We start from the raw sequence: 26903 nt of genomic DNA, 5'->3' as shown, positions 1-26903 counted from the left end.
ATTCCCTTCGTGTCCCCTCTCTTTGCCTCAGACACCCCCACTGCTCTTCTGACCACCTTTTGGGTCCAGAGAACCATTGTATCAGGAGAGCCTTATTCTCTTTTGCCTTCTCCTTCTAATCCTAGAGAGGCTGAGTGGACTTAGTCTTTCAGGAGGGAATTCTGTGAGCTGAGCCAGAAGAGGAAACCAGGTCAGAGGCTAAGCCAGCTGCCCAGGGCACACAGCTAGTTGGTAGGAGAATTGGGCTTTGAAGCCACGTGTGTCTTGATTCCAGGTGTATTCCCTTTGTAAGAAACTCCACTAGATCTGGGAGACCCAGGTCTGAGACTTAACCAGAAAAAAGGACAAGGATAATTGTGAACCATGAAACCTGGGATGCAAGGGTCTAATGTGTGTGTTTGCATAGGGGAGGGGGAATTTAGAGGGAGGAGGTGGGCAGAGGAAAACAGGGAGGAGTGGGAGGACCAGGAAAGTGAGGTTGGAAAAGTATTGTCATCCTTAAAAGTTTGTGTTGAAAATGCAATGGTATCGATGAGAAGTGGGTTAAATGTACGGAAAAACAAGACTGGGATCTGAGTCAGTCATGCTCACTGAAGAAGGTGAATAAGAAAATCTTGAGAACTCCCTGCCAGAGAGTCTGGAAGTTGACTGGCCAACCAACTTGGTGCATGTTCTTAATTCCTCCTGTCTGGTCAATAGCCAGATTCTATTTCACCCCAGCCTGTGTGTGTCTGTCCCCTGCAAAGCCATGTGGCTGTACCTGATGGTCCTTGTGGGCCTTTACTAACTCTTCAGCTGTTACCAGGAGAGGCAGGTGGTGAGCCACCTCCAAGAAAAGTTCATCTTCATAACAGGGTGTGACTCGGGCTTTGGGAACTTGCTGGCCGAGCAGCTGGACCTACGAGGCTTGAAGTTCCTGGCTGCGTGTCTGTCTGAGTAGGGGGCCTAGCAGCTGAGGAATTAGACATCAGACGGGCTGCAGACAGTATACCTGGATGTCATCAAGACTGAGAGCATCACTGCGGCCACTGAGTGGGTGAAGGAGAGTTGGGGGGTGGGGTAAGAGGTACTATCCACATTTCTTGTTTGTTTACTTCTCTCTGTGTGAGGGTAGACCCGGCGTTAACTCCCTTGGGAAGAGTCCAAGGTGTTTTCCTGGACGTGAAGTCCCACCTGCCTTCTTCACCTCACCCAGCTGACCACACGTTTATCCAGGCCCAGTGACTGTGACCATGGCCTTGGGCAGCAGTGGGTGTGTCTGAGACAAAGAGTCAGGTGACCTCGCGGACGTGTAGGGGTGTGTGGGGCGACCTGAGGAGGATTTGAAGAAGGCAGTGAGGTCATTCCTTTGTCTGCAGAAGTGAGGGGCTAATGTGTCTTTCTGGGGCTTATCGTGTGACCTGGGATCCCAGGATTAACCCAGGGATGGACAAACAAGGAGAGGTCTGTAAGGGAGAGGCAGGGCCCAAACCCTTCCCGGGGACATGTAGCATCTCCCTCACGAGAACTCTCCCTGTGGTCCTCCTTCCATCCCCTCCTATAGAGTCACTACCCTCCATCCTTTGCCACCTGCCAGGTCCCCCAGCCCAGATCCCCTTCCCCTACCCTCTAATGGAGGAGCCTGGGAGTCACTTCTGGAGCCTGGTCTTATGTCTTCTGCTAACTCTTAGTGAGCACCTACTGTGATCAGGGCAGGAATTCCCCTGATGTCCCAGTGCTTCCAGAGACCCTTGCTCTCTGTGTGTCCTCTGCTGTCATGATGGTCTGAGTATGGACTCAGTGGAGAATGCATTTGTACAGTTATACAGATACCTGGGCTGAGGGCAAATTGGAGTGGGAAGGACTTCTCCAAGAGTCAACTAAAATACTGAATTTTTATCTTTTTTTTTTTTTCAAAATTGAGATTATGGTGTGTTTAAGGGAACCTTACGTCATAGAACAATATCACCATTTTCAAGCAAACAGAGAGCGAGATCAGATGCTGCAGGACCCCTGAAACTCAAACCTGTTTTAATGGCTTGGTGTCAGAGAGGGGACTGCTGAAGAGATGAACGTGACCAAGAGGATCCTCGAGGATCTCTGAATCCCTCAGGTTGTGGTGTGTCAGCCCCTCAAAGTCGATCCACGTTCTCCTCTTCAGTGCAAACCTAGAGCTTCTTGCTTGATCTGAAGACGCCAGATTTTCATATTTTTATTTACACACACACACCGCCAGACCTACCAAACCAACTGAAATCAAGTAAAGCATCACTAATTCACTTTATGCCCTGAGGGTTTGTCTTCAGGAGCTCTGGACTCATCTCCAGCAGTCCTCTACAGAATGTCAGAGGACTTGTGAGCTTACAAACCCTGATCCTCCTTGCTGGTCCTACAAGGGGGTTGGGGGACGCAGGACTGCACTGAGATAAGTTCCATGGCCAACTCTGTGGACTGTGACTCACCGCCCCCAACTCAGACAAGGCAGAACAACAAATGCACTGGAAAAAGGGTGCAGGGCACAGCAGCTCACATTCTCAGCCTGGACCCTCAGCAGAGCACCATTCCTCCTTTGTCCAGGCCACCTTCCTTGAGGAGGGAGCTAGGTCTGCTCTGATGGATGTATGCAGGGGCAGGAACCCATGCTATGAAGATCCACAGGAGTGCCACAAAGAATCTGCTGTCACTCTTTCCCTGGGCTGTCCTGGCGTTTGTGAGTTGGCAGTGGTCAGTGACTCCCCAACCCCTCCAGCCTCCTGAACACGCTGACCTGTCTCCACATTTTAGAGTCTCCACTTCAGACAGTGGAGCTGGAAACAAGCTTGCACAGCTTGCCCTCACTTCCTACCCCTTCCAGCTCCTCCATTTGTTACTTACACCCCAACCTGTTCAGAGGACCTGTCCTGGGTGTAGAACAGGCAGTGGGTGGAGGGTGGCCTTAGTTTGGCAGTGGTCCCCGCTGAGATGTACTGGGGCTACGCCAGGGGGTACATGTGTCAGCTCTGGGTTACATGTGGGTCAGAAGTTTGGCCCTGGAATCTGGCCCAACTACCCCTCCGAGGAGATAAGATGCAGAGATTTTTGTCAGTGAGTCTCCGTGACAGAATCGCATCTGAAAGATTTCTTGTTCTGGCCCATCAGATTCCAGGTGAGTGTCACCCCAGCTCCTGCCTCTTACTGCTCTCTCCTGACCTGCCTGTCATTGTACCCACCTGGAACAGGCGTCTGAAGCTCCTGAGACCCCACAAGTCATCATATGAGTTTCAAGACTCACAAAAGGGAAGCTGATGTTGTAAGGAGTAGGATGGGGCTGCTGCATGGACCCGTGGGAATTTATGGTGAAGGAATTCATAGTCAGAGAAAAAAAAATCTCCTGTTTCTTCCAAGTAAAGAAACCACAACCTTTGCCCTTAACAGGCTTCAGTTCAGTTCAGTCAGTCGCTCAGTCATGTCCGACTCTTTGCGACCCCATGAATTGCAGCACGCCAGGCCTCCCTGTCCATCACCAACTCCTGGAGTTCACTCAGACTCACGTCCATCGAGTCAGTGATGCCATCCAGCCATCTCATCCTCTGTCGTCCCCTTCTCCTCCTGCCCCCAATCCCTCCCAGCATCAGAGTCTTTTCCAATGAGTCAACTCTTCACATGAGGTGGCCAAAGTACTGGAGTTTCAGCTTTAGCATCATTCCTTCCAAAGAAATCCCAGGGCTGATCTCCTTCAGAATGGACTGGTTGGATCTCCTTGCAGTCCAAGGGACTCTCAAGAGTCTTCTCCAACACCACAGTTCAAAAGTATCAATTCTTCGGTGCTCAGCCTTCTTCACAGTCCAAATCTCACATCCATACATGACCACTGGAAAAACCATAGCCTTGACTAGACAGACCTTTGTTGGCAAAGTAATGTCTCTGCTTTTCAATATGCTATGTAGGTTGGTCATAACTTTCCTTCCAAGGAGTAAACGTCTTTTAATTTCATGGCTGCAGTCACCATCTGCAGTGATTTTGGAGCCCAAAAAAACAAAGTCTGACACTGTTTCCACTGTTTCCCCATCTATTTCCCATAAAGTGATTGGACCAGATGCCATGATCTTTGTTTTCTGAATGTTGAGCTTTAAGACAACTTTTTCACTCTCCACTTTCACTTTCATCAAGAGGCTTTTTAGTACCTCTTCACTTTTTGCCATAAGGGTGGTGTCATCTGCATATCTGAGGTTATTGATATTTCTCCCGGCAATCTTGATTCCAGCTTGTGTTTCTCCCAGTCCAGCATTTCTCATGATGTACTCTGCATATAAGTTAAATAAGCAGGGTGACAATATACAGCCTTGATGTACTCCTTTTCCTATTTGGAACCAGTCTGTTGTTCCATGTCCAGATCTAACTCTTGCTTCCTGATCTGCATATAGATTTCTCAAGAGGCAGGTCAGGCGGTCTGGTATTCCCATCTATTTCAGAATTTTCCACAGTTTATTTTGATCCACACAGTCAAAGGCTTTGGCATAGTCAATAAAGCAGAAATAGATGTTTTTCTGGAACTCTCTTGCTTTTTCCATGAACCAGCAGATGTTGGCAATTTGATCTCTGGTTCCTCTGCCTTTTCTAAAACCAGCTTGAACATCTGGAAGTTCACGGTTCACATATTGCTGAAGCCTGGCTTGGAGAATTTTGAGCATTACTTTACTAGCGTGTGAGGTGAGTGCAATTGTGCGGTAGTTGGAGCATTCGTTGGCATTGCCTTTCTTTGGGATTGGAATGAAAACTGACCTGTTCCAGTCCTGTGGCCACTGCTGAGTTTTCCAAATTTGCTGGCATAGTGAGTGCAGCACTTTCACAGCATCATCTTTCAGGATTTGGAATAGCTCAACTGGAATTCCATCACCTCCACTAGCTTTGTTCGTAGTGATGCTTTCTAAGGCCCACTTGACTTCACATTCCAGGATGTCTGGCTCTAGGTCAGTGATCATACCATCGTGATTATCTGGGTTGTGAAGATCTCTTTTGTACAGTTCTTCTGTGTATTCTTGCCATCTCTTCTTAATATCTTCTGCTTCTGTTAGGTCCATACCATTTCTGTCCTTTATTGAGCCCATCTTTGCATGAAATGTTCCCTTGGTATCTCTAATTTTCTTGAAGAGATCTCTAGTCTTTCCCATTCTGTTGTTTTCCTCTATTTCTTTGCATTGATCCCTGAGGAAGGCTTTCTTATTTCTTCTTGCTATTCTTTGGAACTCTGCATTCAGATGCTTATATCTTTCCTTTTCTCCTTTGCTTTTCGCTTCTCTTCTTTTCACAGCTATTTGTAAGGCCTCCCCAGAGAGCTATTTTGCTTTTTTGCATTTCTTTTCCATGGGGATGGTCTTGATCCCTGTCTCCTGTACAATGTCATGAACCTCCATCCATAGTTTATCAGGCACTCTATCTATCAGATCTAGGCCCTTAAATCTATTTCTCACTTCCACTGTATAATCATAAGGGATTTGATTTATGTCATACCTGAATGGTCTAGTGGTTTTCCCTACTTTCTTCAATTTAAGTCTGAATTTCTCAATAAGGAGTTCATGATTGGAGCCACAGTCAGCTCCTGGTCTTGTTTTTGCTGACTGTATAGAGCTTCTCCATCTTTGGCTGCAAAGAATATAATCAATCTGATTTCACTGTTGACCATCTGGTGATGTCCATGTGTAGAGTTTTCTCTTGTGTTGTTGGAAGAAGGTGTTTGTTATGATCAGTGCATTTTCTTGGCAAAACTCTATTAGTCTTTGCCCTGCTTCATTCCGTATTAACAGGCTTAGTGTTTGTAAAAGACTTGCATATCTCCCTGGCTTCCTGACAGTTTCTAGGGCACCATCCTCCATCCTGGCCTTCTTCTTCCTCACCCTTTGGGGAATCCCTGTAGGAGGGTCCTGCTGGTCACCCAGGAAGCAGGCACAGGCTGCTTTCTGCAGGACCATCCTTTCTATTACCACTGCAGATTGCCACCCGAGGGACAACTCCTTTCAGGAGGCAGTCAGCACGCTGCAGGTGACAGTGACCACTAGAGGCTGAATCTCTCCTCCTCTCTGTGTATCTTGGCTGCTGGGGTGGGCTCCAGGGGCATGGAGCCTCTGTGTCATTGGGGAATCCTCTCCTTCCACTCAGTGTCCATCGTCTTTCCTGACTTGGAGTCGGAGCTGTGATAAATGTGGATGGTGAGGAGATGCCCAGGGCACTGACTCTGGCTCCTTCTGCCCCTGCCTCTCTCACCAGCTCAGTGCCCCTGGTGGTCCAGCCCCATTACTGAGTGGTATTCTTCTCATCCCTGTGAAACCCTGTATGCACAGCTGTTTTGGGATCCAGTCTCGGGTCCTTCCTCCAGTCTCCTGAGCAGGCAGCTCGTTTCTCCTCTCCACCATAACCCTCACAAATTGAGCTAATTCCTTTCCAATTATTGAACTCCCTGCTTGGGGGAGTTAGCATTCCAATTAATGATATGACATCAAGGTTCAAATCAGGCTTTTCTCTATGTCTGGGTGGTCTGGATGTTGTCTGTGGTGCCTGGCAGGGCAGGGTCTGACCACAGAAGGAGAGAGAGCAATGGAACCCAGCATCCAGGTATGTGGACAGAACATCTTCTTGGAGTCAAAGGGGAACACGTGTTAGAGCAGCTTTGTGTGAGTCCTTCCAACACCCATCCCAGCATCTGGGAGAAGTCTCACCATTGCTTGTGTCCCCTCATTCCCTTCATGTCCCCTCTCTTTTCTCTGACACCCCCACTGCTCTTCTGAACATCTTTCTGGTCCAGAGAGCCACTGTATCAGGAGAAACCTTATTCTCTTTTGCCCTCTCCTTCTAATCCTAGAGAGGCTGAGGGGACTTAGTCTTTCAGGAGGGACTTCTGTGAGCTGAGCCAGAGAGGAAACATGGTCAGAGGCTCACCAGCTGCCAAGGTCACACAGCCTGTTGGCAGCAGAGCTGGGCTTTGAAGTCATGTGTGTCTTGATTCCAAGTGTATCCCATTATAATAATCTTCATTAGAAAAATCCTCCTGTGATGTAAAATAGCCTGGGAGACCCAGGTCACAGGCTTCAGTAAGAAAAAGGGAACAATTTGGTTGTGAACCATGAAATTTGGAATGCAAAACTTCTAATGTGTTGTGTGGGTGTGAGGATTGAGAAGTGAGAGGGGGCAGAGGGAAGCAGGAGGAGTGGGAGGACCAGGAAAGTGAGGTTGGCAAAGGTATTGTCATCCTTAAGGTTTTGTGTTGGAAATGCAATGGTATTGATGAGAAGCGGGTTAAGAGTACCTAAAAGCAAGCGCTGGAATCGTCGTCAGTAATAACTCACTGAAGAAGGTGAATAGGAAAATCTTGAGAAGTCCATGCCAGAGAGTCTGGAGCCTCCATGCCAACCAGCTTGGTGCATGTTCTTAATTGCTCCTGTCTGATCACTAACCAGACCTTATTCACCACAACCTGTGTGTGTCCGTCCCCTACAAAGCCATGTGGCTGTATCTGGTGGTCCTCTTGGGCCTGTACTACCTCCTGCGCCGGTAGCAGGAGAGGCAGGTGGTGAGCCACCTCCGGGACAAGTTCATCTTCATCACGGGCTGTGACTCGGGCTTCGAGAACCAGCTGGCCAGGCAGCTCTACCTGCAAGGCTTGAGGGTCTTGGCTGCGTGTGTGACGGAGCAAGGGGCGGAGCAGCTGAGGAACCAGACATCAGCGAGACTGAGAGTGTTGCTGCGGCCACCGAGTGGGTGAAGGAGCGTGTGGGGACAAAGGTACCGCCACATTTCTTGTTTGTTTACTTCTTCTTTCTGTGTGAGAGGAGACCCATTGTCAGCACCCTGGGGAAGAGTCCACAGTGTTTTCCTGGACGTGAAGTCCCACCTGCCTTCTTCACCTCACCCAGCTGATCAGATGAGCCTCTTCCATCCCTCACCCCTACCTCCTGACCTTGAAGGTTTGCAGTGTTGGGGAGAGATTTCCCTGATGAGACTGTGTCCTTGCAGACTAACTGTCTGGTGTCCCCTCTTCTCTCAACAGAAAGTCTGGGTTTCTTGCTACTGAGTGAGCAGGGTGATCAGGGTAGACTTTCTAGAGGAGGGGTGGAGGTGGGGGCTCTGGCTGAAAGTCTGCAAGGGTATCTGGGGGGCAGCACAGGAGCTGAGCTGTGTTCTCAGCACTTGATTGTGTTCTTACTGGTGACCCATAGACATTCCACTTGGGTATAAATGTCATTCACTTTCAAATGACGATATTGAGTTCTCAGGACTTGTCTAAAGAAAGTTAACTACCATGGAGTTATTTTCCTTTTCTCTTTGGTTTCTGTTTTCCTTCTATTCTCTGTGCTTTAAAAAAATAATATATATATATATATATATATGGTTTTTTTTTATTGAAGTATAGTTGACTTAAAAATTTTCAAATACACACAATGTGATTCAGTTGTACACATACACATGTATTATTTTTGAAATCATTTTCCATTATAGAATATTACAAGATATTAACTATAGTTCCCTGTGCTATTCAGTAAACCTTTGGTGCTTGTTGTATATCTCATTTTTTAAATTAAAAGTTAGCATTCTATTCATACTAAGTCATACAAGTGGAATCAAAATGTCACAAATTTTTTAGTTAGGCAAAATTCATGACTTCTATGGCAGAAAGCAAAGAAGTAAAGAGCCTCTTGATGAAAGTGGAAGAGGAGAGTGAAAAAGCTGGCTTAAAACTCAGCATTCAAAAAACAAAGGTCATAGCATCTGGTCCCATCACTTCATGGCAAATAGATGGGGAAACAATGGAAACAGTGAGAGACTTTATTTTTTGGGGGCTCCAAAATCACTGCAGATGGTGACTGCAGCCATGAAATTAAAAGATGCTTGCTCCTTCGGAGAAAAGCTATGACCAACCTAGACAACATATTAAAAAGCAGAGACATTTCTTTACCCACAAAGGTCTGTCTAGTCAAAGCTATGATTTTTCCAGTAGTCATGTATGGACATGAGAGTTGGACTATAGGAAAGCTGAGCGCTGAAGAATTGATGCTTTTGAACTATGGTGTTGGAGAAGACTCTTGAGAGTACCTTGGACTGCAAGGAGATCAAACCAGTCAATCCCAAAGGAAATCAGTCCTGAATATTCATCGGAAGGACTGAAGCTGAAGCTGAAACTCCATCACTTGAGGCGAAGAACTGAATCCTTGGAAAAGACCCCGATGCTGGGAAAGATTGAAGGCAGGAGGAGAAGGGGACAACAGAGGATGAGATGGCTGGATGGCAACACTGACTCAATGCATATTAGTGTGAAGAAGCTCTGGAAGCTGGTGATGGACAGAGAAGCCTGATGTGCTGCAGTTCATGGGGTGGCAGAGTTGGGCACGACTGAGTGACTGAACTGAACCGAACTGACTGATATGTATGTATACAAAAGGTCTTCTACTACTCTTGATAAAGGCTTGAGAAAGAACATCAAAAAAATAAAGAAGAGATGGAAAAATTGAAAAACATAAACTAAATGAGATGGGAGCACTGAATGTGAAATAGAAAAAATGAAACAAACTAGATAAAAGATCATCATCTAATCCAGTTGGTTTTAAACAGAGCTGTTCATCAGAAATATATCTGGAGATTTGGAGGAAAAAAAAGCAATACCTGGGCATTTGTATTTTTCAAAAACCTCTAAGATAATTCTGATATGCATCTGGATTTTAAAGTGTTTATGGGTTTTTCTATTAAACGATAGTTTTGAGGATACAGAATCTATTATTTTTCTGTTGACCAATCATGATACAACCATATTGAGTAATAGTTACGTAGTCAAAATAGTAAAAGATGTTTATCAGTTTTCACAATCAATAGCCAGATTAAAATAAAAGATAATTACAATTGCAAAGTATAATGGGAACCTGATTAACCTAGCAATATAAAATAATTACATACAATATGGGGGGTCAAGCAGAGTAATGTGATAAGTGGAAGTGTATACAAGCACATGTTTTCATCCACCCAGCCAGTCTATGTCTTTTGGTTGGGACATTTAATCCATTTACATTTAAGGTAATTATTGATATGCTGTGCTGTGCTTAGTCGCTCAGCCATGTCTGACTCTTTGCGACCCCATGGACTGTAGCCCACCAGGCTCCCCTGTCCATGGGTATTCCTCAGGCAAGAATACTGGAGTGGATTGCCATGCCCTCCTCCAGGGGGTCTTCCCAACCCAGGGATCGAGCCCAGGTCTCCCACACTGCAGGCGGATTCTTTACTGTCTAAGCCACCAGGGAAGCCCAGTTATTGATATGTATGATCCCATTTTCTTAATTCTTTTGGTTTATTTTCTGTTAGGTTTTTTCCTTCTCTTACGCTTCCTGCCTAGAGATGTTCCTTTAGCATTTGTCATACAGCTGGTTTGGTGGTGCAAAGTTCTGTTAACTTTTGCTTGTCTGGAAAGCTTTTGATTTCTCCATCAAATCTGAAGGAAAGTCTTTCTGGGTAGAGTATTCTTGGTTGTAGTTTCTTCCCTTTCATCACTTCAAATATATCGTGCCATTCCTTTCTGCCTTGAAGCGTTTCTGTTGAGAAATCAGCTGATAACTTGATAGGAGTTCCCTTGTATGTTATTTGTCATTTTTCCCTTATTGCTTTTAATATTTCATCTTTGTCTTTAATTCTTGTCAGTTTGATTACTATGTGTCTTGGTGTGTTCCTCTTTGGGTTTATCCTGATTCTCTGTGCTTCCTGGACTTGGTGATATTTCTTTTCCCACGTGAGGGAAGCTTTCAGCTATTATCTCTTCAAATATTTTCACAGGTCCTTTCTTTCTCTCTTCTCCTTCCCAGACCCCTGTAATGCAAATGTTGATGTGTTTACTGTTGTCCCAGAGGTCTCATAGGCTGTTTTCATTTGTTTGTTTGTTTTTTAATATTTTGTTCTGCAGCAGTGATTTCCACCATTCTGTCCTTCAGGTCATTTATCCATTCTTTTGCTTCAGTTATTCTGCTACTGATTCCTTCTAGTGTATTATTATCTCTGTTTGTTTGCTTTTAGCTTTTCTAAATGCTTGGTAAACATTTCTTGCATCTTCTCCATTGCTTTCCCAAGATCCTGGATCATCTTTACTATCATTATTCTGAATTCTTTTTCTGGAAGGTTGCCTATCTCCACTTATTTGTTTTCTTGGGGTTTTATTTTGTCATCTCATCTGGGACATAAATTTCTGCTGTTTTCTTCCAGATTACTTTCTGTAATGTGGTTTTTGCTCTACTCCCTGTGGGATTGTGGTTCTTCTTGCTTCTTCTGTCTGCTCTCTGATGGAGGATGCTAAGAGACTTGTTGTGTAAAGCTTCCTGATGGGAGAGACTGGGTCAGTTTTTCCTTGCTCAGTAAAACTTTAATCCAATTATCTGCTGATGGGTGATGGATGGAGTTGTGCTCCCTCCCTGTTTGTTGTTTGGCCTGCAGCGATCCAGCCCTGGGGCCTACAGGCTCTACGGCCGGGTTAATGGTGACCTCCAAGAGGGCTTATGCCAAGGGAGACCTTCCAGGACTGCTGCTGCCTGTGCCTCAATCCCTTTAGTGAGCCCCTGCCAATCCAAGCCTCCAATGGCACCCCACTCCAGTGCTCTTGCCTGGAAAATCCCATGGATGGAGGAGCTTGGTGGGCTGCAGTCCATGGGGTCGCTAAGAGTCAGACAAGACTGAACGACTTCACTTTCACTTTTCACTTTCATGTATTGGAGAAAGAAATGGCAACCCACTCCAGTGTTCTTGCCTGGAGAATCCCAGGGATGGGGGAGCCTGGTGGGCTGCCGTCTATGGGGTCACACAGAGTCGGACATGACTGAAGCGACTCAGCAGCAGCAGCCAACCCAAGCCTCCATAGGAGACCTTCCAATATCATCAGATAGGTTTGCTTCAGTCTCCTATGGGGTCACTTCTCCTTTCCTCTGGGTCTTGGTGCACATGAGATTTTGTTTGTGCCCTCCATGACTGGAGTCTGTCTTTCCCCCAGTCCTGTGTAAGTCCTATAATCAAATCCTGATGGTCTTCAAGGTCAGGTTCCCTGGGCATTCCCAGTTCCTTTGTCAGATCCCCAGGCTGGGAAGACTGATGTGGGGCTAAGAACCTTCATAACACTGGGAGAACTTCTTTGGTATTTTTCATTCTCCCATTTGTGGGTCATCTACCAGGTGGTTATGGGATTTAATTTTATCGTGACTCTGTCCCTCCTCTGGTCTCACTGTGGCTTCTTCTTTGTCTTTGGACCTGGGGTATCTTTTTTTGGTGGGTTCCAGCATCCTCTTGTGGATGGTTGTTCAGCAACTGGTTGTGATTTTGGTGTTCTCATTGGAGGACATGAGCACACATCCTTGTACTCTGCCACCTTGAACTGGAAGCCTCTACGCTTTTTATTTTATTTTTTTTTTACTACAAATCTGCTGATGTTTGGCAGGGGATAGAGAGAACTTTAGTTTTTTTTCTTCTAAGTATAAATGTAAAGCATAATCATTGTGGAAACTGAGAGACATGCAGGGATTAAAACCAAACACTCTCAAAATCTCACCACCCAGATAAGTGTTGTTAATATTTTGGTGTACATGGTCTTATATTTTGCAGATATTTATCCTTTTCTTTCTACTATATTAAAATATGTAGATTTAGAACATAAAAATTTCTTCAAAAACTTCATAAATTACCATTGAGAAAAATGCTACACATTAAAATAGCATTACTTATTAAAAAATGCTTCATGGTTTGAGACATAGTATTTCCTACCTTTTAATCACTATATTGAATGTAAACAATATCTCGTAAACTTCTTTCTACCCAAGTCGTTACACTATAACCGTGTATGTTTGATTGTATCTTTTTTTAAAAAAAGATATGTTGTTTGTTTATTTATTTATTTTTGGCTGCGCTGGGTCTTTCTTTACTTGTGGAGAGCAGAGGCTATTCTCTATTCGAGGTGTGTGGGCTTCTCTTGTTTCAGATCACTGGTTTTATGGTGCATGGGCTTCAGTAGCTAGAGCTTGTGGGCTCTAGAGTACAGGCTTGGTAATTGTGGCACACGGGCTTATTTGTCCAGTGGCATGTGGGATCTTTCCAGAGGAGGGGTCTAACTGGTGTTCCCTGGACTGTAAGGCAGATTCTTAACCACTGAAACAGCAGGGAAGCCCTTGATCGTTTCTTTATAACAAATGGTTGGACCATATTCATCTTACAAGTCAGGCCTGTTGCCGAGCAGGGGAGGGACTCAACTCTCCTTGTGAAACTTCTGGTTCCCTTACCCCAGCAACCTTGAATGAATGCCTGCTGCTGCTGCCCTGAGGCCTAGGGTTGCTAAGTGTAGTGTGTAGTCACTCAGTCATGTCCGACTCTTTGCGACCCTGTGGACTATAGCCCACCAGGCTCCTCTGCCCATGGGATTCTCCAGGCAAGAACACTGGTGTGGGTTGCCATTTCCCTCTTCATATATAGATACTAGCAATCTGCTAATTAAAGAAAGGAAATGTCTCAAAACTCAGAGAATGGCACCAGGTGAGTCATCCAGGGGCAAAAAATGGTTGACAATATTCTCGAAGAAAGGCAGGTTTCCATATAAATATATAGTTTCATTAACATAGATTAGGAGAACAAGGTATCAGTATAACATACGGCTTTGTCAAGTCGGTTCTGAGCCTTTGGGGGAACCGACTTGAAGACAGAGTCGAGGGTAAATACATGGTATGTTAGCACGGCTTAAGACAAACATTTCCATAAGAAAGATGCATGGGTTAGCTCAAGGCTTAAGAAAAGTTAAGTTCAGGTGGAACCAGGTGTCACCATGGCAACAGAATTTTAAGAGAAACTTGTTTATAAATTTCTATAGAGAAGGGGAAAAAATATAACACTTGTTTGTTTCCTCCTGCCACTTAAGAGAGAGATAAAAAAAATGTCTGACACTTGCAGCCTATTTCCTCCGTTTGGAGACCCCTTGCCCTCCGGCCTGTTACCCTCAAACTGTTGGAGGAGTTATGTGTGAGTCCTGCCAATACCCATCCCAGCATCTGAGAAATCTCACCATTGCCTGTGTCCCCTCATTCTCTTTGAGTCCCCCTCTTTGCCTCAGACACTCCAACTGCTCTTCTGAACACCTTTCTGGTCCAAAGAACCACTGTTATCAGGAGAGACCTTATTTTCTTTTGCCTTCTCCTTCTGTTCCTAGAGAGGCTGAGGGGACTTAGACTTTCAGGAGGGAATTCTGTGAGCTGAGTCAGAGGAGTTAAACTGGTCAGAGGCTAAACCCAGCTGCCCAAGGTCCCACAGCCAGTTGGAAGCAGAGCTGGGTTTGAAGTCAGGTGACTTGATTTCACTGTGTTCCTTTTATAAGAACAATGAATCCAGGTCCCAGAGATAAATAATATAAATGTAAGAAGATGGCTGTGATCCATGAAATCTGGGATGTAAGGGTTCTACATGTATGGGAGTAGAGGTGGGGAGGGGAGTTGTGGCTGGAAGGAAATAAAAAAGAGTAGGAAAACCAGGAAAATGAGATTGGGTAAACTACTGTCATCCTTAAAGGGTTGTTTTGCAAGTGCAAAGTCATATGGTAGAAATGGGTCAAGTGTATTAAAAAAATAAAAAACGTGTTGGGGCCAGAATTTATATTAATAGTAGTCACCAAAGAGAATGAACAGGATAAGCCTGAGGACCCCATGCCAGATAGCCTGGAGCCTGACTGGCCACCCAACATCATATGTGTTCTTAATTCCTCCTGTCTGAACACTAGCCAGATTCTAGTTTCACCCTAGCCTCTGGGTGTCTGTCCCCTGCAAAGCCATGTGGCTGAACCTGGTAGTGTTGATGGCCTGTGCTATCTGCCCTGGTACTGAGAGAGGCAGATGGTTAGCCAACTCCAGGACAAGTTTGTCTTCATCATGGGCTGTGACTCGGCCTCAGGAACCTGCTGGCCAGGCATTGGACCTACGAGGCTTGAGGATCCTGGCAGCATGTCTGATGGAGTTTGGGGTCGAGCAGCTGAGGAACCAGACATCAGGCAGACCAGAGAAGGGAATCCAGCACGTTACAAAGACAGAGAGCAATGCTGCAGCAGCCCCATGGTTGAAGGAGTGTGTGTGGAATACATGGTTCCTGTCTCTGTGAAGGGGAGTCCACTTGACAGCTCCAGGGAGAAGATTCCAAGGTTCTCAGGATGTGAAGTCCTACCTGTCTTCTTCACCTTACTCAGCTGACCAGAGGAGCCTCTTCCATCCCCAACCCCCACCTCCTGACCTGGAGGCTCTGTAGTTTGGGGGAGAGTTTTCCGTGATGAGAATGTGCCTTGCAGACTTCCTGTCTGGCATACCCTCCTCTCAGCAGAAGGTCTGAGTTTCTTTTCTTTTTTTTTAAATTTTATTTTATTTTTAAACTTTACAATATTGTATTAGTTTTGCCAAATATTGAAATGAATCTGCCACAGGTATACCTGTGTTCCCCAACCTGAACCCTCCTCCCTCCTCCCTCCCCATACCCTCCCTCTGGGTCATCCCAGTGCACCAGCCCCAAGCATCCAGTATCGTGCATCGAACCTGGACTGGCAACTCGTTTCATACATGATATTATACATGTTTCAAGAAGCTGAGTGAGCAGGGTGATCAGGTCAGACTTCCTGGAGGAGATTTTGGTTGGAAGGTGCATGGCTGGCTGGGGGCAGGGCTGGAGCTGGGCTGTGTTCTCAGCCCTTGATCATGATCTTGCTGGTGACCCGTAGTCATCCTACCTGGGGCTCAGTGTCACCTAATTTCAGTGATGACACTGAGCTCTGAAGCCTTCATTAAAGAAGGTCAGAAAATTACTATGGGGTCACTTTCTCTCTTTTTTGTTTTTCTCTTTGTGTGTGTATGTTTGCTTTTTTCCACAATTTTTACGTATCATAGAGTAAGAAAGAACTATAATTTCTTTCATTCTAGAATACATGTAAAATATGATTATTGTGGAAAATGGGAAAAGTACACAGATTAAAACCTACAGTGACACCAATCACACCACGACAGATATGAACTGATAACGTTTTTCATATCCATGTTACATTCTGCCTTTAATGTGTAGTCTAATTTTCCACGGAGAAGGTAAGCAATTTTACACACATAAAAATTTCTTCAAAACAAAGTAAATAATGATTAAGAATATTATACACTTTAGAATAGCACTGCTTAGTCACAAGTACATCATGCAATAAATGTAATTCGTTCCTAGATGTTATTCACTGTATTCGACATAAATGATATCATGGTAAACTTCTTTCTAACCACTTCCCTACACTCTAATCACAAGTATTAACTTGATCTTTGGTCAAATATGGTGGGAGATATACATTCCTTGAAGTGCAGGGTTGGAACTGAGCAGCAGACAGACTACATCTGTGTGCTAATAATTCTAACAGCTTGTACCCAACTCCCATGACTCTGCTCTTGGCTCTGAATTCTGTTAGGGGATTAGTCTTTAAGCTCTTGGTATTTGTCTTTGTGTCTCACAAACAGGTTCCATGAATCTGGGTAACCTGTGAACTGCGGGTAAAGGGGCAGAGTGGCCTCCTGTGGGTGGGAGGAGAGGGTGGAGTTTTCTAGGGCAAAGTATATCAATTTAGGGGGAGGCAGGTTAATAGAGGCAGGTGTGTGCCCCTGACAGACTACGCTTGAATCCCCAGATTCCTATAGAAGTAAGCTCAGTTTTGATGTGGTTGTTTCAAGGCCAGGCCTAGAGGTCAATACCACCTATCAACAAGTTCCCCAAACCTGAGGTGTCAGGTCTGTTCTACCAAACGAATCTGCACTCAGCCTTTACTCACCTTTTTGTTTTTGTCTTTTATCCATGTTTCTTTTCTTCCTCTGCCTTCTTCATTGTCCCTCTCTGTTTTCCTCTCTTTCCCTCATATTAGGTGTTGTGCACTCACTCCTGAAGGTTTCAGGTGATCTGAAAATGCAAGGGAATATTTATCAGGACTGCAAAGACAACATGAACATGGCCCCACCCATCAGAACAAGACCAAGGTTCCCCCTCAGTCAGTGTCTCCCATCAGGAGGCTTCCATAAGCTTCTTATCTTCATCTCTCAGAGGGCAGACAGAATGAAAACCACAATCACAGAAAACTAATCAAACTGATCACATGGAACACAACCTTGTCTAACTCAATGAAACTATGAGGCATGCCCGTGTAGGGCCACCCAAGACAGATGGGTCATGCTGGAGATTTCTGACAAAATGTGGTCCACTGAAGAAAGGGAATGGCAAACCTCTTCAGTATTATTGCCTTGAGAACCCCATGAACAGCATGAGAAGGCAAAAAGATAGGACACTGAAAGATGGGGCCCAATATGCTACTGGAGAAGAGTGCAGAAATAATTCCATAAAGAATGAAGAGACAGAGACAAAGTGAAAACAACGCCCAGCTGTGGATGTGATTGGTGATGGAAGTAAAGTCCGATGCTGTAAAGAACAATATTGAGTAGGAACCTGGAATGTTAGATCTATGAATCAAGATAAATTGAAAGTGGTCAAAAGGAGATGGCAGCAGTGAACATCCACATTTTAGGAATCAATGAACTAAAATGGACTGAAGTGGGTGAATTTAACTCAGATGACCATTGTATCTACTATTTTGAGCAAGAATCTTTTAGAAGGAATGGAGTAGCCCTCATAGTCAACAAGAGTCAGAAATGAATTACTTGGGTCCAATCTCAAAGATGACAGAATGAACTCTTCGTTTCCAAGGCAAACCATGTGATATCACAGTAATCCAAGTCTATGCCCCAGCCAGAAATGCTGAAGAAGATGCATTTGAATAGTTCTATGAAAACCTACAGGACCTTCTAGAATGAACACCCAAAAAGAAGTCCTTTTCATCACAGGAGACGGGAATGCAAAAGTAGGAATTCAAGAGATACATGGAGTGACTGGCAAATTTGGCCTTGGACTACACAATGAAGCAGGGCAAAGGCTAACAGGGTTTTGCCAAGAGAATGCACTGGTCATAGCAAACATCATCTTCCAACAACACAAGAGAAGACTCTACGCATGGACATCAACAATTGGTCAATACCGAAATCAGATTGATTATATTCTCTTGGTATATAGATAGTTGTGAACCATGAAACCAGATGTGTAAGGGTTCTAATGTATGGAGGTGGGGGTGGAGAGGAGAGAATTGGGTAGAGGGAAACTGGGAGGAGAGGGAGGACCAGGCTTAGGTGGTTGGGAAAACTATTGTCATCCGTAAGAAGTTGTGTTGAAAATACAATGGCTTCGATTAGAAATGGGGTAACTGTACCAAAAAGCGTTGTAGTGAGAAGGAAAAAAGAGGAACGAGTGTTTCTCTTTTCCTTTCCTGAGAACAAAGAAGATAAAACAGTAGCAGGCCTCAACATTCCTAACTTTTTTTTCACTTTAACTGTTTCTAACCCTGTATGTCTGTAACTAAGGTTGCTTTTCTGCCCCAAATTCATTAGGAGCTACAATTCACATGTTTCCTTTGACTCTATGCTAAATACATCCCCTACTTGCTGTTTACCCTTACAACATCCTTCCCCTTGTAGTTCCATATCAGAAAGAAGGCCACAGAGCTACCGAACTGCCAGACTCAATTACTGGGTTATTGACACTAGTTTATGACTATCTTTGAAATAATGCACGAGGAAGAAATCAAGATCCTATCACCTTTGTTCCTCATCACTGACTCCTGACTGTGAGCCCTTGCCTTACGTAAGCCCCTACACTCCTCATCGAAGAAAGCAATGGCAACTCACTCCAGTACTCTTGCCTGGAAAATCCCATGGGCGGAGGAGCCTAGTAGACTGCAGTCCATGGGTTCACGAAGAGTCAGACACAACTGAAGTGACTTAGCAGCAGCACACTCCTCATGGAGTGGGAGTGGGAGGGCACAGTACTTGAGGCATGAGCCTACTGTGTTCCCCTCTCCATTGGCTGAGAGTAAAAGCCGCCTTTCTATTTCCTCTAAATTCTGTCCGTATTTTTCATTCGGCTTCTGTGGACAGAGAAGGCCAAATTTTGGCCGGTGACAAGAGTATGCTTTGGGGTTCGAGTCAGTAATACTCACTGAAGAGGATAAACAGGAAAATCTTGAAAACTCCTTGCCAGAGAGCGTGGAAGCTGGTTGGCCAGTCATAATCCTGTGTTCCTAATTCCTCCAGTCTGATCACTAGTTAGTCTATTCCACCCCAGCCTGCGTGTGTCTGTCCCTGGCAAAGCCATGTGGCTATATCTGGTGGTCCTTGTCGTCCTGTACTACCTCCTGCGCTGGTACCGGGAGAGGCAGGTGGTGAGCCACCTCGAGGACAAATTCGTCTTCATCACGGGCTGTGACTCAGGCTTTGGGAATCGCCTGGCCAGGCAGCTGGACCAGAGAGGCTTGAGGGTCCTGGCTGCGTGTCTGACAGAGCAGGGGGCCGAGCAGCTGAGGAACCAGACATCAGACAGGCTGCAGACGGTGATCCTGGACGTCACCAAGACTGAGAATGTCACTGCAACCACCAATTGGGTCAAGGAGCATGTTGGGGACAGAGGTAACACCCAGATTTCTTGTTTGTTTACTTCTCTCTGTGTGAGGGCACTGGTTGTCAGCTCCCTGGGGAAGATTCCAAGGCATTTTCCTGGATTTGAAGTCCCACCTGTCTTCACCTCACCCAGCTGACCAGCGGAACCTCCTCCACTCCCCACACCCATCACCTGACCTTGAGGATCTGCAGTTTGGGGAGAGATTTCCCTGATGAGACTGTGTTCTTGCAGACTACCCGTCTGGTGTCCCCTCCTTTCTCAGCAGAAGGTCTGGGTTTCTTGCTGCTGAGTGAGCAGGGTGATCAGGGTGGACTTTCTGGAGGAGGAGTGGAGGAGGAGTCTGGCTGAAAAAGTGCTTGAGGTGGGGGAGGGGGGCGTGGTTGAGGGGCTGGAGCCCAGGACTGGAACTGGGCTGTGGTCTCAGCTGTTGATCATGTTCTTGCTGGCTACCCATTGCAGTACCTTTTGGGTTTAAATGTCACCCATTTGGGGGGATGACACTGTGCTCTCAAGACTTGTCAGAAAAAGTCAGAAATCTACTATGGGGTCACTTCCGCTCTCTCTGTCTCTTTTTTCAGTTTTTCTTCTTCTGCATTTTCTTTTTATTACAATCGTCCCAAGTTTTGAAAGGGAAGAAAAGAACTTTAATTTCTCTTATCTTACTCTACCATCATTGTGGAAACTCAGGAAAGTGTAGGGATTAAGACCAAACACTCTGAAACAAGTTCCTCCCCCCAAAATAAGTAATGTTAACATTTTGAGGTACATAGTCTTCTGTTTTCATGTGTTAGTATCTTTTTCTTTCCTCTGAATAAGTATATGTAGATTTAGAACATTTCAAAAATTTCTTCAAAAACATCATAGGTTATGATTGAGAAAATACTATACTTTTAAATAGCATTACTTATGAAAAAGTACTTTATGGTATGATACATAATCATCTCCTACCTTTTATTCACCATAAATGATAACTCAATAAACGTCTTTTTACCCAAGTCCCTACACTATAACCATGTATATCGATTATGTCTCTGATAGCAAACGGTTGAAGAATATTCTTCCTACAAGGTAGGCGTGTTTCTGAGCAGAGGAGGAACTCAGCTCTCTGTGGATATTTCTGGCAGTCCTACCCCAGCAACCCTGAATGCCTGCTCTTGCTGCCCTGAGGCTTCTGGTTACTGTGTTTACCCTAAATAAAACCTTGAGATTGTCTCCATTCGTCCCACCCTCTCCTTCCCCACTGTGTTCACAAGTCTGTCCTCTATGTCCCTGTCTCCACTGCTGCCCTGCTAATGGGCTCATCAGTACCAATATAAATTACCGTATGTCAAGTGGGAAGCCAGTGGAAATTTGCTGTATGATGCAGGGAGCTCAGATCAGGTGCTTGGTGACCACCTAGAGGGAGGGGATAGGATGGCAGGTGGGAGGGAGCTTCAAGAGGAAGGGAACTTTTGTATACCCATGGCTGATTCACACTGAAGTATCGCAGAACCAGCACAATATTAACCTTCAATTAAAGAAATTATCTTTCAGTGAAAACTTAGGGAAAAAAAGAGCAAAAAAAGAAATCCTTAGGATTGTGCCTTTGATTCCCGCAGCGTAGTTTCCTTCAAGCTGGTGAATCTTTCCCAAGGAGATGGGCTAGAGTGATCTCTTATATGAGTGGGAGGACAGGTAGGGTTTTCTAGGGTAGAGGGTGAACTCTGTGTTCTGTGGGTGATGGGTAAAGAGAGGGAGCCCAGCCTCCCCTCCAAATACCCCATGTAATCCCCCAGATTCCTACAGAGACATGACTCAGTATTGATGGGGGTGTTTCAAGCCCAGGCTCTAGAGGTCAATACTAGGCCTATCCACAATTTCCCTCCAAACCAGGATTCAAGTCTTATTTATCCACACAATCTGCATCCATACTATACTCATATTTGTTTTTGTCTTTTATCCAATGTCTCTTTTTTGTCTCTCTTTCCCTCACTCTCTCGCTGTCTCTCTCTGTTTCCCTCTCTTTCCCTTATATTAGCTGTTAACCACTCAGTCCTGGGGGGTCAGAAAATCTGAGCAGCTAGGGAATATTTATCATGTCTGCAAAGAGAACAGGGACTGTGAAAGACACAACTTCACCCTCTGAGTTAGAGACTGTAGACACACAAGTTTTCCTCAAGCTCAATACTTCCCTTCATCAGCTCTGGGGTGCTAGTTCCTTGTCACCAGGCAGTAGGCGGGGTGTGAAGACTGAGTCAAGAGGGAGCACACCTTCTGTCCTCCCACTGCTCACAGGGTCTGGACTCTCCAAACCCCCAGGAGCATGTTGGTTTCTGCTCCCACCCCTCTCCTAAAGTCCTTCCGGGTTGGAGGGTGAATGGTACCATGGCCCAGTCCTCTCTCCTGGGCCCAGCACACTGTTGTCCTTTTGTCCTCACTCTTCCCAGGTCTCTGGGGTCTGGTGAATAATGCTGGCATTTGCACACCCATGGCACCCAACGAGTGGCTGACCAAACAGGACTTTGTGAAGGTTCTGGATGTGAACCTGTTGGGGGTGATTGACGTGACGCTGAGTCTGCTGTCCCTGGTGCGGAAGGCGAGGGGCCGTGTGGTCAACGTCTCCAGTGTCTTGGGCCGGGTGTCTCTAGTCCTGCAGGCTACTGCATATCCAAGTACGGTGTGGAGGCCTTCTCAGACTCTCTCAGGTAATGGCCTGGGGTGGATGCCCTTCTGTTTTGCTTCTGTGCTCTGAGCCAGAAGCTGGGGGATGGGGGTTGGCAGGGAGTGGGGCGGAGGTTCTGCAGAGATTTTCATACATCACATATCTAATGGCTCTTCCTTCCAGGTCCCTCTCCCTTACTCTGTGTATGTCTTTCACTGGGAAGCACCTTCCTATGTTTCGCACACCCAGTTGTTCCTTGACCTGTAGAGTTTGATTCAACTTATCCTGCCTTACAGGAGGGCCCACGGTCAGAAATTATTGGAGGCACAATAATGGATAGATTTGCCTGTGCAGGCCTTCCACGTGCTCAGCTGCTGTGGTATTTAGGCTCTCGGAGCCCTGGCGGGAAGTGTACTCCTTGAAGCAATTAGTTAAGGAAGCCACCTAGTCCAATCAGTGGTAGAGACTACTGGCTGAGGAGAGAGGGTGGCTCTGATGTGTAGAAGCTCTGTCCACAGGCAGGTGGATACTCCTTAGAGGACAGAGGGGATACTGGGGTGGGAGAGGGGAGACAGGAGGCGTGCACTATGGAAAGACACAAAGTGCAATGTGGTGCTTTTTGGGGGGAGAGGAACAGGAGGAGGCGGGATTTCAGTGATGCTCTGCAGCACAGTTGGTAGGATGTAGAGCTGATGGCATGTGGTGTTAAATAACTGGGGAAATGGTCAAACTTGGTAGAGAAGCACTAACATCACCATGAGATTCTCTCCCTGGCTTCTGCATCTCACAACTTCTGAGAGCTCCCAGCCCATCTCACCCACTCCTGTACTGGTCCCTGACTGTTCTTTCATGCTCTACTTGAACGACCTCTCAATTCCTTACCCTTTGTCTTGTCCACAGAAGGGAGCTCTCCTACTTCGGAGTGAAGGTGGCTATGATTGAGCCTGGTTACTTTGTTACCAATATGACCCAAGATGAGGGTTTTATTGGATACCTCCAGGCATTGTGGAATCGGGCCAGCCCAGAGCTGAAAGAACTCTATGGAGAAAACTTCCCTGCTGACTGTGAGTGAGCTGTGGTCCTTGGGGAGAGAAACCAACTCTTGTCTGGAAGCCTGGGTCCGTCATTAATGCCTTGTCTAGTCTCAGGTCCACCCTCCAGGCTCTGAGTCCCCCCACACTATGGGGACATGAGCTCATCTCCAGGGTCCCGTGTGGTCAACTGATGACAGAAGGAAAGGATCCAGGCTTGGCAGACCAGAAGACCAGTTTCTCTTATAATATTTTTTTATTTGGGAAAGTAACTGAAGTCATAGAGTGATGCCACCCATGGAATCATGGCAAGCTGGTGTTAGAACCACCTTGTTTCAGATGCCTCAATTTCTTATTTCTAGTGTTTTTAGAGATCTTCGGATTATGTAGTACATCTACAGGATGAGCTCTAGAGTAGGCTTACTTAGTGTGGATAGAAATATGGGGGTGTTTGGACACTTTTCAGTGAAATCAATTGATTTAATATGGAGGATGATTTGGGGAGAAAAAGGAATTTTTAGAAACTTTGAAGTTGATCTGGAATTGGGAGGGTTGGAAAATGAGAATAACTTAGATGGTGTCTACTTCTGGACAGTCTTGAAGACATTGAGTTTACTGAAACCACGGTGGACTCAGAATCTGTCCTTGGTGACCGACTGCATGGAGCACGCCCTGACTGCCTGCCACCCCCGCACCCGATATTCAGCTGGCTGGGATGCCAAGTTCATCTACCTCCCCATGAGCTACCTGCCCAGCTTCCTGGTGGATCTCATAGTGTACTGCTATTACCCTCAGCCTGCTAAGGCCCTGTAACCCAAGACTGGGGTGCATGATAGGGGATAGTTGGGTGCTGGGTGGAGATAGGGTGTATGGGGGAGGGAAATAGAGTGGACAGGAGGCTTCTCATATCCCCAGGACACCCATCTCACCTTGCTTGCCACCTCCACCCCAGGCTTCTCTTGGGACATTGCTTAGGATTCAGAGGTATTACGAAGAAAGACACAGGTTTTGTGGCTGAGGATCTTGAGTCAGGAGTTCAGTCTCCCTTTTGTTCCTTGTGCCTTATGACCCACATCCAGCTGTGCAAAGCCATATTTTGGGGAGGGTATGAGTCACTGGGGGTTCCAGTCCCCCTTGCTTTGCCTGTGTCCACCTCTTCACAGTATTTTGCTATATCCAGTCTCCTTCTTCCCCAGGATAGAAATGGGCAGGGGAGATAAAGGCCTTCTGGTAAATGCCTGAAGGTATCTGTTGACAGTGGAAGGTGACCAAGCCTGACCCATCAGCCTAGTGCCAACTCAGTAAACCTCGGCCAGAATAGGATCCTGAAGAGGAAATAAAGGCAAGAATTTCCATTGATTATCTTTTCCTCAAAATTATAGTAGAACATTTCAACTACTCGAATGCGTGCCAGAGCTTCATGCTTAATCTGAAGACTCCTGATTTTCAATTTATTATTTACACACACACATACATAGCCAGTCTCACAAAACCAACTAATATCAAATAAAGCATCATTGATTCACTTTATGCCTTGGGGGTACGTGTTCAGGAAGTTTGGACTCATCCCCAGGACTCCTCTCCAGAATGTAGAGAGCTTGTGAGGTTACTAGGCCCTGGTCATCCTGCTGGTCCTACAAGTGGTGGGGGCAGGGCTTCACTGAGATGGGTTCCATGGGCAACTGTGTGGACTGTCACTCAAGGGCCCTATCTCAGACAAAACAGAATAGCAAATGCATTGAAAACAAAGTGCAATGGATAATAACCTGCAGGTGGCAGGGGTTTAAACCCTGGTCCCTGATGATTCCACATGCCACAGAGCAACTAAGCCCATGTGCACCACTACTGAGTATGGGTTCCTAGAGCCCTTGAGTCACAAATACAGAGCCTGTGTGCTATAAGTACTGACGCCCGTGGGCCTGGAGCCTGTGCTCCACAAGGGAAACCACAGCAATGAGAAGCCCATGCACCTCACCAAGTAGCCCCTGCTCCCTGCAACCAGAGAAAACCCATGGAAAGCAAGAAAGATCTAGATCAGCAAGAAAAACAAGTGCAATGCACACCATCCTGAGCCCTCAGCCTGGACGTTCAGAGATCCCCAATCCTCCCCTTCCGGAATGCCTTCCCTGGGGGCAGAGCCAGGTCTGGTCTGATGGACATGAGCAGTGGCTGGAACCTGTGCCAGAGTCCACACAGCACCCACCAGGCAGTCTTCCTCCTCCTCCCCTTGGCCGTCCTGGTGGTTTTGGAGATAAGGTTCAGTGACTCCCCACCACGAATATCATCTCTTCCCAGAATCAGACACTTAGGACCTGAAGGCAGGCTTTGTCTGTCCATTCTGGAAGCTCACTCCAATAGGGGGACAGCAGACAGGTGGGGCTGCAAACAAGGTTGCACAATTAGCCCTCACTCGTGGCCCCTTCCAGCCCCTTTTGTTACCTAAGCCTCTCTCTCTTCGGAGGACTCATCCTGGGTGGAGATGAGTGGATGGGTGTGGAACGCCCTGTGTCTTGACTGCGGTCCTCTTGAGACTGGGAGAGTGCCACCAGGGGATGACAGCCCTGCTCCCGAGCGTGTAGGCTTGACAGCTGCTGACTTGGAATGTGGCCACCCTGCAGCACCCAGGACAAGGATGCAGAGATTTTTGTCAGTGAGTCTCCCTGAAAGATTTCTAGTTCTGGGCCTTGCAGCTCCCAGGTGAGTGAGAGTCACCCCAGCCTCCTGTCTCTTCCTGCTCTCTTCCGACCTCCCTGTGGTTGTTCCCAGCCTGAAGCTCCTGAGACCCCCACAACCACCGTATTACTTTCAGGATTCACGAAAGGAAAGCTGATCGTGTGGGGGCTGGGATGTGTCTGGTGCATGGCCCCTTGGGAATTTATGGTTGAAGAAATTCGTGTTCACTGAGAAAAAAAATCTCCTGTTTCTTTCAAGTAATAAAGTCATGACTCTACCCCTTAGTAGGGTTTGTGTTTGTCTAAGATTTTCATGGCTCCCTGGCTTCCTGCCAGTTTCCAGGGCACATCGTTCATCTTTAATTGTCTCTGCATTACTATTACCAATTCCCACCTGAGGGACAAAAATTTCAGAAAGACAGTCTGCCCCTTGCAGGTAGCTGCTGCTTCTAAGTCACTTCAGTCGTGTCCAACCCTGTGCGACCCCATAGACGGCAGCCCACCAGGTCCCCCCTCCCTGGGATTCTCCAGGCAAGAACACTGGAGTGGGTTGCCATTTCCTTCTCCAATGCATAAAAGTGAAATGTGAAAGTGAATTCATTCAGTTGTGCCTGACTCTTAGCGACCCCATGGACCACAGCCTACCAGGCCCCTCCGGCCATGGGATTTTCCAGGCAAGAGTACTAGAGTGGGGTGCCATTGGCTTCAGTTCAGTTCAGTTCAGTTGCTCAGTCGTGTCTGACTCTTTGCGACCCCATGAATCGCAGCACGCCAGGCCTCCCTGTCCATCACCAACTCTCTTCACTCAAACTCATGTCCGTAGAGTCGGTGATGCCATCCAGCCATCTCATCCTCTGTCGTCCCCTTCTCCTCCTGCCCCCAACCCCTCCCAGAATCAGAGTCTTTTCCAATGAGTCAACTCTTCACATGAGGTGGCCAAAGTATTGGAGTTTCAGCTTTAGCATCAGTCCTGCCAAAGAACACCCAGGACTGATCTCCTTTAGAATGGACTGGTTGGATCTCCTTGCAGTGCAAGGGACTCTCAAGAGTCTTCTC

The 26903-nt window shown here is 46.3% G+C and overlaps 2 pseudogenes; both read left to right on the top strand.

Moving 5' to 3' along the window:
• Window positions 1-5691: 5691 nt before the first annotated feature.
• LOC113892853 lies at window positions 5692-8298 on the top strand (annotated as a pseudogene).
• Window positions 8299-17988: 9690 nt separating this feature from the next.
• On the top strand, window positions 17989-26125 carry LOC113892852 (annotated as a pseudogene).
• Window positions 26126-26903: the final 778 nt, after the last annotated feature.

Source organism: Bos indicus x Bos taurus, chromosome 5 (genome assembly GCF_003369695.1).
Source record: "Bos indicus x Bos taurus breed Angus x Brahman F1 hybrid chromosome 5, Bos_hybrid_MaternalHap_v2.0, whole genome shotgun sequence".
Taxonomy (NCBI): domain Eukaryota; kingdom Metazoa; phylum Chordata; class Mammalia; order Artiodactyla; family Bovidae; genus Bos; species Bos indicus x Bos taurus.
Note: the sequence above shows the minus strand (reverse complement) of the source record. Positions and strands in the feature narration are given on the sequence as shown.